The sequence below is a fragment of the Telopea speciosissima genome, unplaced genomic scaffold (genome assembly GCF_018873765.1).
Source record: "Telopea speciosissima isolate NSW1024214 ecotype Mountain lineage unplaced genomic scaffold, Tspe_v1 Tspe_v1.0158, whole genome shotgun sequence".
NCBI lineage: Eukaryota > Viridiplantae > Streptophyta > Magnoliopsida > Proteales > Proteaceae > Telopea > Telopea speciosissima.
The window spans coordinates 49,743-61,306 of NW_025317494.1; the positions used below are offsets into that span (position 1 = coordinate 49,743).

Below are 11,564 nucleotides of genomic sequence, written 5' to 3' on the forward strand. Positions count from 1 at the left end.
TAGATGAATGCGAAAAGAATTTCTAGGATCTAAAGCAATGACTAATCTCAGCTCTGGTACTTACCATTCCAAATGGTACCGGAGGGATGGTAGTCTATTGTGATGCATCAAAAATGGGCCTCGGCTGTGTTCTGATGCAAGGTGATAAAGTGGTAGCCTACGCTTCTCGTCAGCTGAAGGATTATGAGAGATATTACCCGATTCATGATTTAGAGTTGGCGGCTATGGTCTATACCCTGAAGATCTGGAGACATTATCTGTATGGAGAGAAGAGCAAGATCCACAGGACTATGATTGCACCATCCATTACCACCCGGATAAAGCAAATGTGGTAACGGACGCTCTTAGTCAAAAATCCCAAAACCTTATCCATCGCATCCTTGGCTGTCAGTAAAGAACTTATAGAAGAAGCTAGTAGGATGGATTTGGAGTTATTGGTAGAGGGTGTTACACTATCCCTAGCAGCCTTATCTGTGCAGTCAACTTTAGTGGAAAGGATTCAGTCAGCTGAAGCTTCAGATGAACGCTTTCAGGAGATTAAAGCTATCTAGGGTGACACGCAGTCAGATCTGGACTTCACGTTGACAGATAGTGGCGTTCTCATGTTTAGAGATTGTTTATGTATCCCTAAGGATGATCAGCTAAGAAAGGAAGTATTGTCAAAAGCATATGAATCTCCCTACTCAATTCACCTAGGTAGTACTAAAATGTATAAGGACCTAAAAGGGCATTACTGGTGGAGTGGAATGAAAAGGGATGTAGCTGAATTTGTGGCCCGGTGTCTCACTTGTCAGCAAATGAAAGTAGACAAACAATGGCCCCATGGCCTATTACAGTCATTGCCCGTGCCAGAATGGAAGTGGGAACATGTCACCATGGACTTCATCACAGGACTACCCCAAACACCTAGAGGTGTTGATGCTCTATGGGTTATTGTAGACAGACTGAGGAAGATGACTCATTTCATCCCAATCAAGGTCACCTATTCTATGGATAAGCTAGTTCGCCTGTACATTGACAATGTGGTTCGCCTACACGGAGTCCCAGTTAGCATTATCTCAAATTGGGATCCCAGGTTCACGTCTAAGTTTTGGGTCGGATTCCAGAGAGCTATGGGTACCCTATTGAGTTTTAGCACTGCCTTCCATCCACAAACCGACGGGCAATCAGAAAGGACAATATAGATATTGGAAGACATGCTTCGAGCTTGTGCCATTGATATATAGGGCAACTGGGATGAGCACATCTCACTTATCGAGTTCGCCTGCAACAACAGTTACCAAGCTACTATTAGAATGTCACCCTTTGAAGCTCAGTATGGGAAAAAGTGTCATTCTCCATTGTATTGGGATGAAGTAGGTGAGCAGCGTATCCTTAGCCTGGAATTGATCCAAGCGACCTGTGAGAAGGTGGACTTGATCTGCAAACGGATTAAAGCTGCTCAGTCTAGGCAGAAGGGTTATGCAGACCAAAGGCATAAGGATCTGGAGTTCCCCATCGGTGATAAGGTATTTCTCAAGGTGTCGCTTACCAAGGGCGTGATGCAGTTCAACAAGAAGGGCAAGCTAAGCCCGAGATATATTGGACCTTATGAGATTCTTGCGCAGATTGGACCAGTGCCTTATCGGTTGGCACTTCCACCATCCTTGGATGGCGTGAACGATGTCTTCCAGGTGTCTATATTATGGGAGTATGTGCATGATCCCAGTCATGTTCTATCTCAGGAACCACCAGAGCTGGCAGCAAATATGTCTTATAAAGAACAAACTAAAAGGATCTTGGACAGCAAGGTGGTAAATCTCCACGATAGACCTATTCATTATGTGAAGGTGAAGTGGTGCACCCACACAGAAGAAGAAGCCTCCTGGGAAGCAGAGGTGGAATGCTAGCAAAGTACCCTTCCCTTGGATTCTTGCAAGGTACGATAATTTTGGGGATGAAATTTTTGTAAGGTGGGGAGGATGTTACATCCGCGCCCAGATTTACTATTAAACAATATTTTCTCTCTCATGTGATGTGTAGATTCTGCCACCGTGTATGCTGGTGAGCTATTTTCACTTGTGGTCAAACCTAGCCACAAGATCATTGACCAGTTCACGGGCTTGCCTGTGGAGGAGAGGTTCCTTAACCGACAGTGGGGAAGATTTATTAATGATGACTTCGTCGATCATCCTCCTAGAGTGAGCCCACAAAGCAAAGAGTACTGGAAGGCGTTCCTTATGTCCCCACAGCTAGACACCACCTTTGGCAATGAGCTTAGCATCGCGATTGGGAAACTATTCGGGATCACGAAGGACACGTCGTGATGGTCAAGGGGTAAGAAACTGACCTTGTGAATGTTTTTGTACCTTCCCCTAGTTGACCTTGAAGTGTGGGCCAAAGCCCGACCAATTTTCTTAAGTTTCTGCCTTTACAGCAGCAATGGACGCATGAGCAGACTCACCAAGACTGAATCCACCCATTAGTCCGCTCGTGCTATTTAAGGACTTTATTTATTTTCTCTTATGGGACCCACACCCCATGCCTCGGGTACTCTATCTAGCCTTTTAGACGAGGTTGGCCTCATCCTTGATCTCCTTGGCTTGTGGGTGTACCGTTTGGGTGGACCCATTAGCTTATTAAACCTATTGAATGAGTTTTGACTCATAATGCCCATGCCAAACAGACCCTAAGTAGGGATTGGATTTAAGACTAAGACTTAGTCTTAAAGCCACATTACTTCCTTCACCTACCTAAAACGTGGGAGCTGTGGAGCATTAAAGGCTTATGGAGGAGAGCTTGGAAGGGGATTGTGGAGGTGGAGAATCACCGATTCATCCATTCTTAAGGTAGGTATCCTCACCTTCCTCCCTCTCTTTGTCATTTTTGGGTTTGGAGATTCCCTTGGAATCGATTCCAAGCTTAGGGATTCTCTTGGGAACCCCTTTAAACCCTATTGAATACCCCTCTGAGACCTTTATCCTCTTCCCTGAATGCCTCCATGGATTAATTAACCTAAATGCTGTTCAAGCATTGGAAACCTAGCTTAGGTTGGGAAAAACCCTGGAGATGGATCCAATCTTTTGATTTTTCCCTAAATCATTTAAAGGGCTATGTATATTGGACCTTCAACAAAGGTTTGGACTCATCTCCCCAACCTTTGGAACTTTATGGGTCCATGAATGAAAGGCTGGAGGTGGAGATCTTCGTAGCTTCCACAGGAATGGTGGCGGACAAACGACTGGACTCACTGTCGTGTATCCGCCTATTAGTCCGTTCAGCCTAACTTGGTTGTTAATCTGGGTGGAGCCACGAGTGGACCCACCTAGGTGAATCCACCCATAGCTCAGGTTGGTCTCGAGTGTGTCTCAAGGTTTGGATGGATGCACGAGCGGATCGGATCCATGTTCTGCATCTGCTCATGAGTCCATTCCATATATTTTCTAGGTATGGCCTGGACAGATCCACGACCAGACTCACCTGGCTGACTCTGTTCCTTCATCCGCCCTTCCTGTCTTGACCTAAACTTCAAATAAACTGTTGGGACTCTTTGTGGGACCCACCTATATACTTCTAACACTACTTCCACGCATCCTCAGACTCCAGAATCTCTACATGAGTGCGTGCACTAGAGCAAACCTCACCGGACGACAAGCAAACAAACTGTGAGTGGGTTTTGGGTGATGTTTGGGCTTGACATATACATATATAGATGCAATTATATAGATTTCATAATGGTTTATGTGTTTGCATTCATTCTTGTTATGTTGCATTTTGCGTATAAAACCATGTTGGATATGAATTGATGAAATGTGGATATGATGCTTTACATTATTATATTGGGGTTACAGTGCTGGGTATGCCGGTGCTGGAACCCCGAAGTTCTTATTATTATATCATTGCTTACCATCCTAGTCTGTATGCACCGTGCCGTGCTTGTACCCGGGTACTAGATGAAATGGGACATTGATGCACCCGGAATACCGCTCATGACGAAAGAAATTGCATGTAGCATATCTGTGGTTAGGATTTACGCTCCCTTATGCTATGACCCTTGCAAACAGGGGTTTACTTGTTGGATAGTCGGAGCACCTGGTGTCTGTGGAGGTGGGAGACGCCAGGTCAGGGGTAGTAACAGCTATTTGGGGTCTGCCACTGGGTGGTCTATGGCTTCTACCGGTGTAGGTCCCTTGTGATAATTGAGGTTTCACTGGGGTGATAGGATAAGTGACCCTCAGTGTCTCCCGAGTTATCACAGTAGCATATACCATGACTTAGACTATTTGTTAGGTGAAAAATATATATTTGACATTTCATGCATCATGGACTATGTATGATTGTGTGAATGTGCACTCCAGTTTGCCCTCACTGGCTCAGTGGAGCTAACCCCTTGTGTACACAACTTTTAAATTTTGATGCAGGTGATGGTTACTTGGCCAGCCTAGATGCACAGTCAGCGGAGTATGATTGTATCGGTACAGAGGAGCTTGAGTACGTGTCAGACGAACACGACGATGGTTGCCCCTGTGATGGTTGTGCTTATGGGCACTGAGGTTACTTGGCGATTTCACCCACCTTTTGATTCTTTTGGGGCTTTGTGCCCGTTATAAACATTTTATGTAATAACTTACTAGTATTTTGAGTAGTTATGTCATGGTCAACCGATGGTAAACACTAACTATCATCTTATCACTTAGTCAACTGAACATATTGTAACTGCTTATTGCTTCCGCTTATTACAACTCGGACAATGATTGGAATATTTATTTCATTTTTGCTCAAATGTATTTATTTGGGTAGGTCCTTGGGTGGTGACTATGGGACACTGTGTCGTTGATCCTGGTAGGTATTGGGGTGACGTGTCTCATCCTAATCACCCTCTTGACTGTGCTTATGGCATAAGCTTGGGATAGGAGCATGGCAGTCGATCAAGTCACCTCGCTTCCTGAGGCGGAGTGCCCTGTCTAGCTCCAATTCAAGGAATTCAACTCTTACTTTTATTTAATTCTTTTTTTTTTTTTTTTTTATGTCACGCCAAAACTAAACTTGGTCTCAGCTCCTAACTAAAAGCTCAAGGAAACACAAGACAACTGAGTGGTCTGTCCCTTCAGACAAGATGGGGCTCTTATTGTCTAAGTCAAAACCCACCTTAGGATACATACTAGCCACTGTCCTCTCAACAGGGTTTTCATTACTTCAGATTAGGGTTCTTAAGTCTCTCTTGCCTGTGTTTCGCATCAAAGTAATAAAGAGACACGTAAAACTTACCAAAAGCCAAAAAATAAAATCTATCAATCGGTCTCACACCCCCCACACTTAAAATATGCAATGTCCTTAATGCATGTAGAAGACTAAAAACAAGGATAAGGGAAGGAGTGTACCAGAAATCAGCAATATACGGCAGAATAGTGCATCCAGTAATCAGTAGCAGGTACCTAAAAAAAACAAAAGCAAATAAACACAAAAAAATAAAAGTACTATAGAAAAAAAAATAGTGGGTTGCCTCCCATAGAGCGTTAAATTTAGAGTCTTTAGCCAGACTCAAACTGACTCATGGAGGGTCAAGGATCAAATTATACCAAGGAGCTGATTTAGAAGAAGGTTGGGGAGATGTAACCAAAAGGGGGAGCGGCTCAAACCTAATTGTCCAAGGTGGCCGTTCTGAAGAGGGTGAGGAATCTAGCAAAGTATGCACCTCTTTCATGCATGCCTTAGACTCATCTCCAAGCATCACAGAGTGCTGCAAAGGATCATCAATAAGCACATGAGAAGTGTGATTAGCCACAACTTTGTCTAATAAATCCAATGCAAAGCACTCTTCTTCTCTAAAGGAACCTAAGGGTGCATTAAAGATGTTAAGCCTAAGCTTCTTATTCTTAAAAGAGATGTCCATGGCACCCGATCTACAATTTATGTAAGCATTCGCAGTAGCTAAGAAAGGGTGCCCTAAAATGATAGGGGGAAGCTTGGCTGTGGTGGCTGTATCCATATCTAGGACAAGAAAGTCCATAGGAAAGTACAATTCTTCCACCTTCACTAAAACATCTTCTAACAACCCACGAGGTGTTTTGATTGAACGATCAGCCAACTGAAGGATAACCTCAGTGGGTTTCAAATCTCCTAAACTAAATCTGTTATAGACTGAACTAGGTAAAATATTCACACTAGCCCCTAAATCAAGTAGTGTCCTACTTATGAAGAGATCTCCAATAATGCAAGAAATAAGAGGTGCACCTGGGTCCTTAAGCTTAGGGGATAGGTGGCTAGAAATTACCGAACTAACCTGTTCAGTCAAATGGACGGTCTTAGAGATTTGAGTTCTCAACTTACGCTTTTGGGTGTAGAGGTCTTTTAAAAACTTAGCGTAAGCAGGAACTTGCTTGATAGCACCCAAGAGGGGGAGATTGATGCGAACTTGTTGAAATAAGTCAATCATCTCTTGCATCTTTTCACCCTGTTTACCCTAAAGGGAAGAGGATGGTGTCTGAAGAGCTTGGGGAAAAGGGACCTTTGGAATGTAAGAATCAGGTGATGGTCCCTCCTTAATAGGAATTTGCAACCCCTTCCTTGGGAACTGATGAGTGATTTCCACAGGTGGTGTTTTAGTAATGGACTCATGTGTTTCTACACCACCATTGGAATTCTTCTGAGTTGACTCAGCCTCTCCCTGACCTTGAGAACTAGTGGGCAGCGTCCCATTAGTGGCTAAGGGTGCATAAGGTTTTTCTACCCTTTTGCCACTCCTCAGGACTGTGACTGATTGAATCTGCTCTTTCCCTGAACCCATTTGATTGTTTGGGTTACCTATTGAATGACTTGGCAATTGGCCAGCCTCCCTCCTGCTTATAGCATCAGCTAGTTGACCCAGTTGGTTCTCTAGCTTATTAATGGACTGAGTATGTGAGTGAAGCAGCTATGTGTTCTACTCGAGTCCACTTAATGCTTTTAGCACCTTTTCCTCAAAGGATTAATTCTGTTGGGGTTGAGGATATGGTGGCTATCCACCCATATAGGCATTGATTTGCACATTAAATGGTGTCATATATGGTGGGTTTGGAGGGTTATTAGGTTCTAAGTTTCTCCATGAAAAGTTTGGGTGGTTTCGCCATCCCGAGTTATAAGTATTGGAAAAGGGATCATTACCCGGTGTAGGAAAACTTTGAGCCATTTGCACCTGTTCCTGAACAAACTTAGGGTATTGTGCAACCGAAGGGCAGTTCGTCACATAGTGACTAGGGCTAGCACATATGGCACAGCTTCAATCTGATTGGATGGAGGGAAACTCATTGGGAAAGGGGACATAGGATGCTGTCCTATAGACATCAGATAGTCCAATTTCTTGGACAGCATATCAACCTTAGCAGTCATCTCTACAGTTGGATTGATCTCATAGGGACCACCATTCTTTGGTTGCCCTGTGTGTGGAATTTCAGTCCGAGAGGCTGAAGCATGATGTTGGGAATTCTCGCTAAGGGTTTCAAAAAGATCCCATGCTTTCGTCTCATTCTTGTGCATAAATGTTCCACCACAAGAGGAGTCTACCACTACCTATATCGTTCGCAGAGGCCATCATAAAAGCACTGGACAAACTGCCATTTCGGGAAGCGTGGAGGGGGCACTTCCTAAGTAATTCTTTGAGTCTCTCCCACGCTTCATGAAATTGTTCGCCCTCTAATTGAGAGAAACTAGTAATGGCTCTTCTAAGGCTATTAGTCCGGCCAATGGGGAAAGCTTTTTTTAAAAATTCCTACTACATCCCCGCCCATGTAGAAATCCTAACCAAATCTAGGGAATGAATCCAGTGTTTGGCTTTGTCCTTTAAGGAAAATGGGAATAGGAGTAACTATAGGGCCTCTTCAGAGAGGTTTTGGATTTTGACTGTAGAACACACCTCTAAGAACTCATCAAGATGCTTGTAAGGCTCCTCATTAGTAAGTCCATAATAGGATGGTAACATCTGTATGATGCTGGACTTGATCTCATATTGAGCGGCCTGAATGGCAGGCAACTGAATACAAGATGTAGGGGTATAGGCAGCTGGAGTGAAGTGCTCACTTTGCGGCCTTCCTGGCTGGTTTTCATCACCCATTTTATTATTATTATCCTTATCCTTAGGTCTAGCCACAGATCACTCTATTTCTAGGTCAAGGGAAGTCAGGTTGGGGTGCAAAGAAAGTCGACCATGCATAAAACACAACACAGGTTGAACGTGCTAATTAAACAAAAATTAAAACTAGCAAATTAAAACGTGATAACTAATACAAAAAACACTTAATAAAATAAAAATCAGAGCTAAAAAGTAAAAGAAAAAACTAATTTAAAACTAACGAAAATACTTACCTGGTGTTGGCGGTTGTGCAATTTCATGTGCTGCCCCTGATGAACGGTTACACATATGATCTTAAGGGGTTGGGGAATTAAAAATTAAACCTAAACACCCAATCTAATGCTGGAATTAAAAAAATTACATAAAATAACCCTAATTACATAAAGTCTAGGAATTAAAAGTAAACCAAATAGATAGCTTGTCCTTACTCGATCTACTCTTCCTACACAAACAAAGAGAACGTTAGGTTTACTAAAATTAACCTAATAAAGAGATTAAAAATAAAAATAAAAATTCTGCAATTATAAAATTAAAACTAAAACAAAGTAACACAAAACAACTAAATCAATCTTAGCAACCATTCTTTGGTTCCCCGGCAACAGCACCAAAACTTGATCATGTAGTTAACCAGTCAAAAATAAAATCCTAAATTAATCTAGCAAGTAGTAAGTAAGGGGTCAATCTATGGAGAACTGGAAGGCTAAACTACTAAGATGATTAGATGAAAGTGATGAAAATTAAAATACAATAAATCTGATTTTAAACTACGAACAAAAGAAACAAATCTAGGCTAACAATGATATGCAAATACGGGAGAAGACTATCTTTAGGGCTTGAATCCCCAATGGGTTGTTATTCAATTCGGTCGCATGCTTCGGTTTATTATAATCACAGGCCTAATAACACCATAAAATGTAGGGTTCCTCCTAGGTATGGACTATCTTGACGAATATAAACGTCCTTCACTTATAGGGCTTGGCACGCTTAGTTCGTTCAGCTATAATCCATCATTGGTACAACCACATAAGAACAAAATACCATTGCTTGAATTAAAAATAATGAATCACAGAAACAGAATTTTCCAACTAAATATATCAATTAAAATCATCCAAATAGGGATGGGGTATCAACATCAAGCAATCAAGAATGCAAACCAGAATTTTAAATAACAAACATCATTAGTTCACCTACACCAAAGATAGAAAGAACTTAGCCGATCATGGTGCTAAGAGACAGGGGACAGCAATGGTGACGATGATCCATGGAGGTGTGCTCGACGATCTCTAAGAGTTGTTGCCCAGGAAGAAAATGTTGAAAGAAGGTGATGGAGATGCTCTACTAGTTCGGTAATGGTGCTAATTTCCAGAATCCAATCCTCTCTGGTTTCGACAAATTTCAATATATATATCTCCAAGGAAGGGAAACCGAGAGAGAGAGGCCGTGAGGGATTAGAAAGTAGAGATATAAGAGGAAAGAGAGAGAAAAGTGGAATAGAATAAGGAAAGGTGGGACCATGAGGGAATTGAGAGGGAGAGGGAGAGAGCGAAGAGAGAATTTAATCTAAATTAGAAATTTGATCAAATTTCTCTTTTTGAAACATCTCTCCATCCTGGTCCTGGATGGACCAAATCCAAGAATTAAAGTTGCTCCAATTAATATTCTGAATGATATAAACCCAATATCGGATATCTTTTGAAAATTTTCCAATTTTTTGAAATTATGATTATGCCCTTGGGTTTTCAGTGAAGCTTCTTCCCATCTCGCCCTTGATCACATGTGAGTCGATCCATGTGTAGGTTGGTGCCTAGATTGTATCAAATCATTCCTTAGTTTTGGGCTCGAGCTTGCATTTCAGGCGGTACTCCGCCTGAAGAGTTATGCTTTCCGAGAGATTCAGCTGAACCACAAGCTGCAGGGCCTAGAGAAGGAGCTTCAGGGGCATAAGGTCACACGGGAGGAGGCCGTGGCGCATGAGAGAAGTATGGCTGATGAGCTCAGGGTGGCGTCTGCTACGGCGGCCGATAGCTCATCTAGAGTTCGTGCTTTGGAGGAGGAGCTTTGTGCCTTAAGATAGAGTCATGAGGTTGAGATGTCTGAGGCTGGGGAGTGAGCAGTGGCGGCATATCAGCAGTCTCCTGATATCATCGCGTACTTCTATAAGTACAACCAGGAGATATATGATGCAGCATCCGGACTTGGCGACCGCATTCGGAGTAGACCCTTGATTATGATTTCTGGGTTCCTGGAGGTCACCACGTCAAGTACTCCTCGCGATCGTTGTCGTGGCTCATGTCTCTCCTGAGGGTGGTGCTGTAGTGACAGAGGAGGGTGCGGCCTTGCCAGAGGAGGGTGTCACTCATCCAGCTGAGGCCTGATGTCCCTTGCAGGGTTGGATGCGGCCGCTCCATCAGATGCTCCTTGAGTTTATAGGTGTTTTGGGTGTTGAACCTCCAGAACTTTGGGTTGTTATATTTGCATTCTCTTTTGGTCTTATGTGTACTTAAATTTTCACCTTCTTCGATGTGGATATGGCATATATTTGATCCTTATTGCTGCGATGGTTCTCTAACTTTTGGGACCCCAAGTGGTCTATAGCCCTTAGGGATATTATATCTTGGCGGTCTTCAGACCTCGGTGGCCAACGGGCCCTGGTGGCATTACGCCTTGGTGGTCAATGGACCTTCGTGGCCAACGGGCCTTGGTGGCATTATGCCTTAGTGGTCAACGGACCTTGGTGACCAATGGGCCTTGGTGGCATTACGCCTTGGTGGTCGATGGACCATGGTGGCTAACAGGCCTTGGTGCTCAATGGACCTTGGTGGCCAACATGCCTTGGTGGCATTACGCATTAGTGATCAACGGACCTTGGTGACCAACGGGCCTTGGTGGCATTGCTCCTTGGTGATCAACAGACCTTGGTGGCCAACGGGCCTTGGTGGCATTGCGCCTTGGTGGTCAACGGACCTTGGTGGCCAATGGGCCTTGGTGGCATTACTCCTTGGTGGTCAACGAACCTTAGTGTGGTGGCAGTGATTCAATTGAGTAGTAGAAGAAGACGAGTATTCCCAAAACCAGCTCTTTACTTCAATAAAAAAATTTCAAATTATTCTTGAAACAGTGATGCCATCTACTTCTACTGCTATTGCTACTACTACTGTTACCACTACCACTATCGCTACTACTTTACTACTATCGTTGGTGGTGTCCGTTGTTACTTCATCGATAGTACTTCTTCAGTGTTCGAGTTCCAGTGTATGGTCTACCTTCTTGCCCCCGAAATTTTCAAACGGTATATCCCTAGACGTATCTTCTTGGAAACTATATAAGGTCCTTCCCAATTTGCTGATAGCTTCCCTTCCTTCCGTGGTTGTGATGCACTTGTTCTTCTTAGGATTAGGTCCCCCTGATGGAATAATCATTCTCGCACCTTGGCATTGTAGTACTTGGTTGTGCGCTGTTGGTAGGCCACGTTCTTCAG

At 43.4% G+C, this 11,564-nt stretch overlaps 1 non-coding gene across 1 annotated transcript; it reads left to right on the forward strand.

The window, feature by feature from the left end:
* The first annotated feature begins 7,581 nt into the window (after positions 1-7,581).
* LOC122647783 lies at positions 7,582-7,687 on the forward strand. The gene has a single exon (XR_006330969.1). It is a non-coding gene; the product is annotated as a small nucleolar RNA R71 (small nucleolar RNA).
* The last annotated feature ends 3,877 nt before the right edge of the window (positions 7,688-11,564 follow it).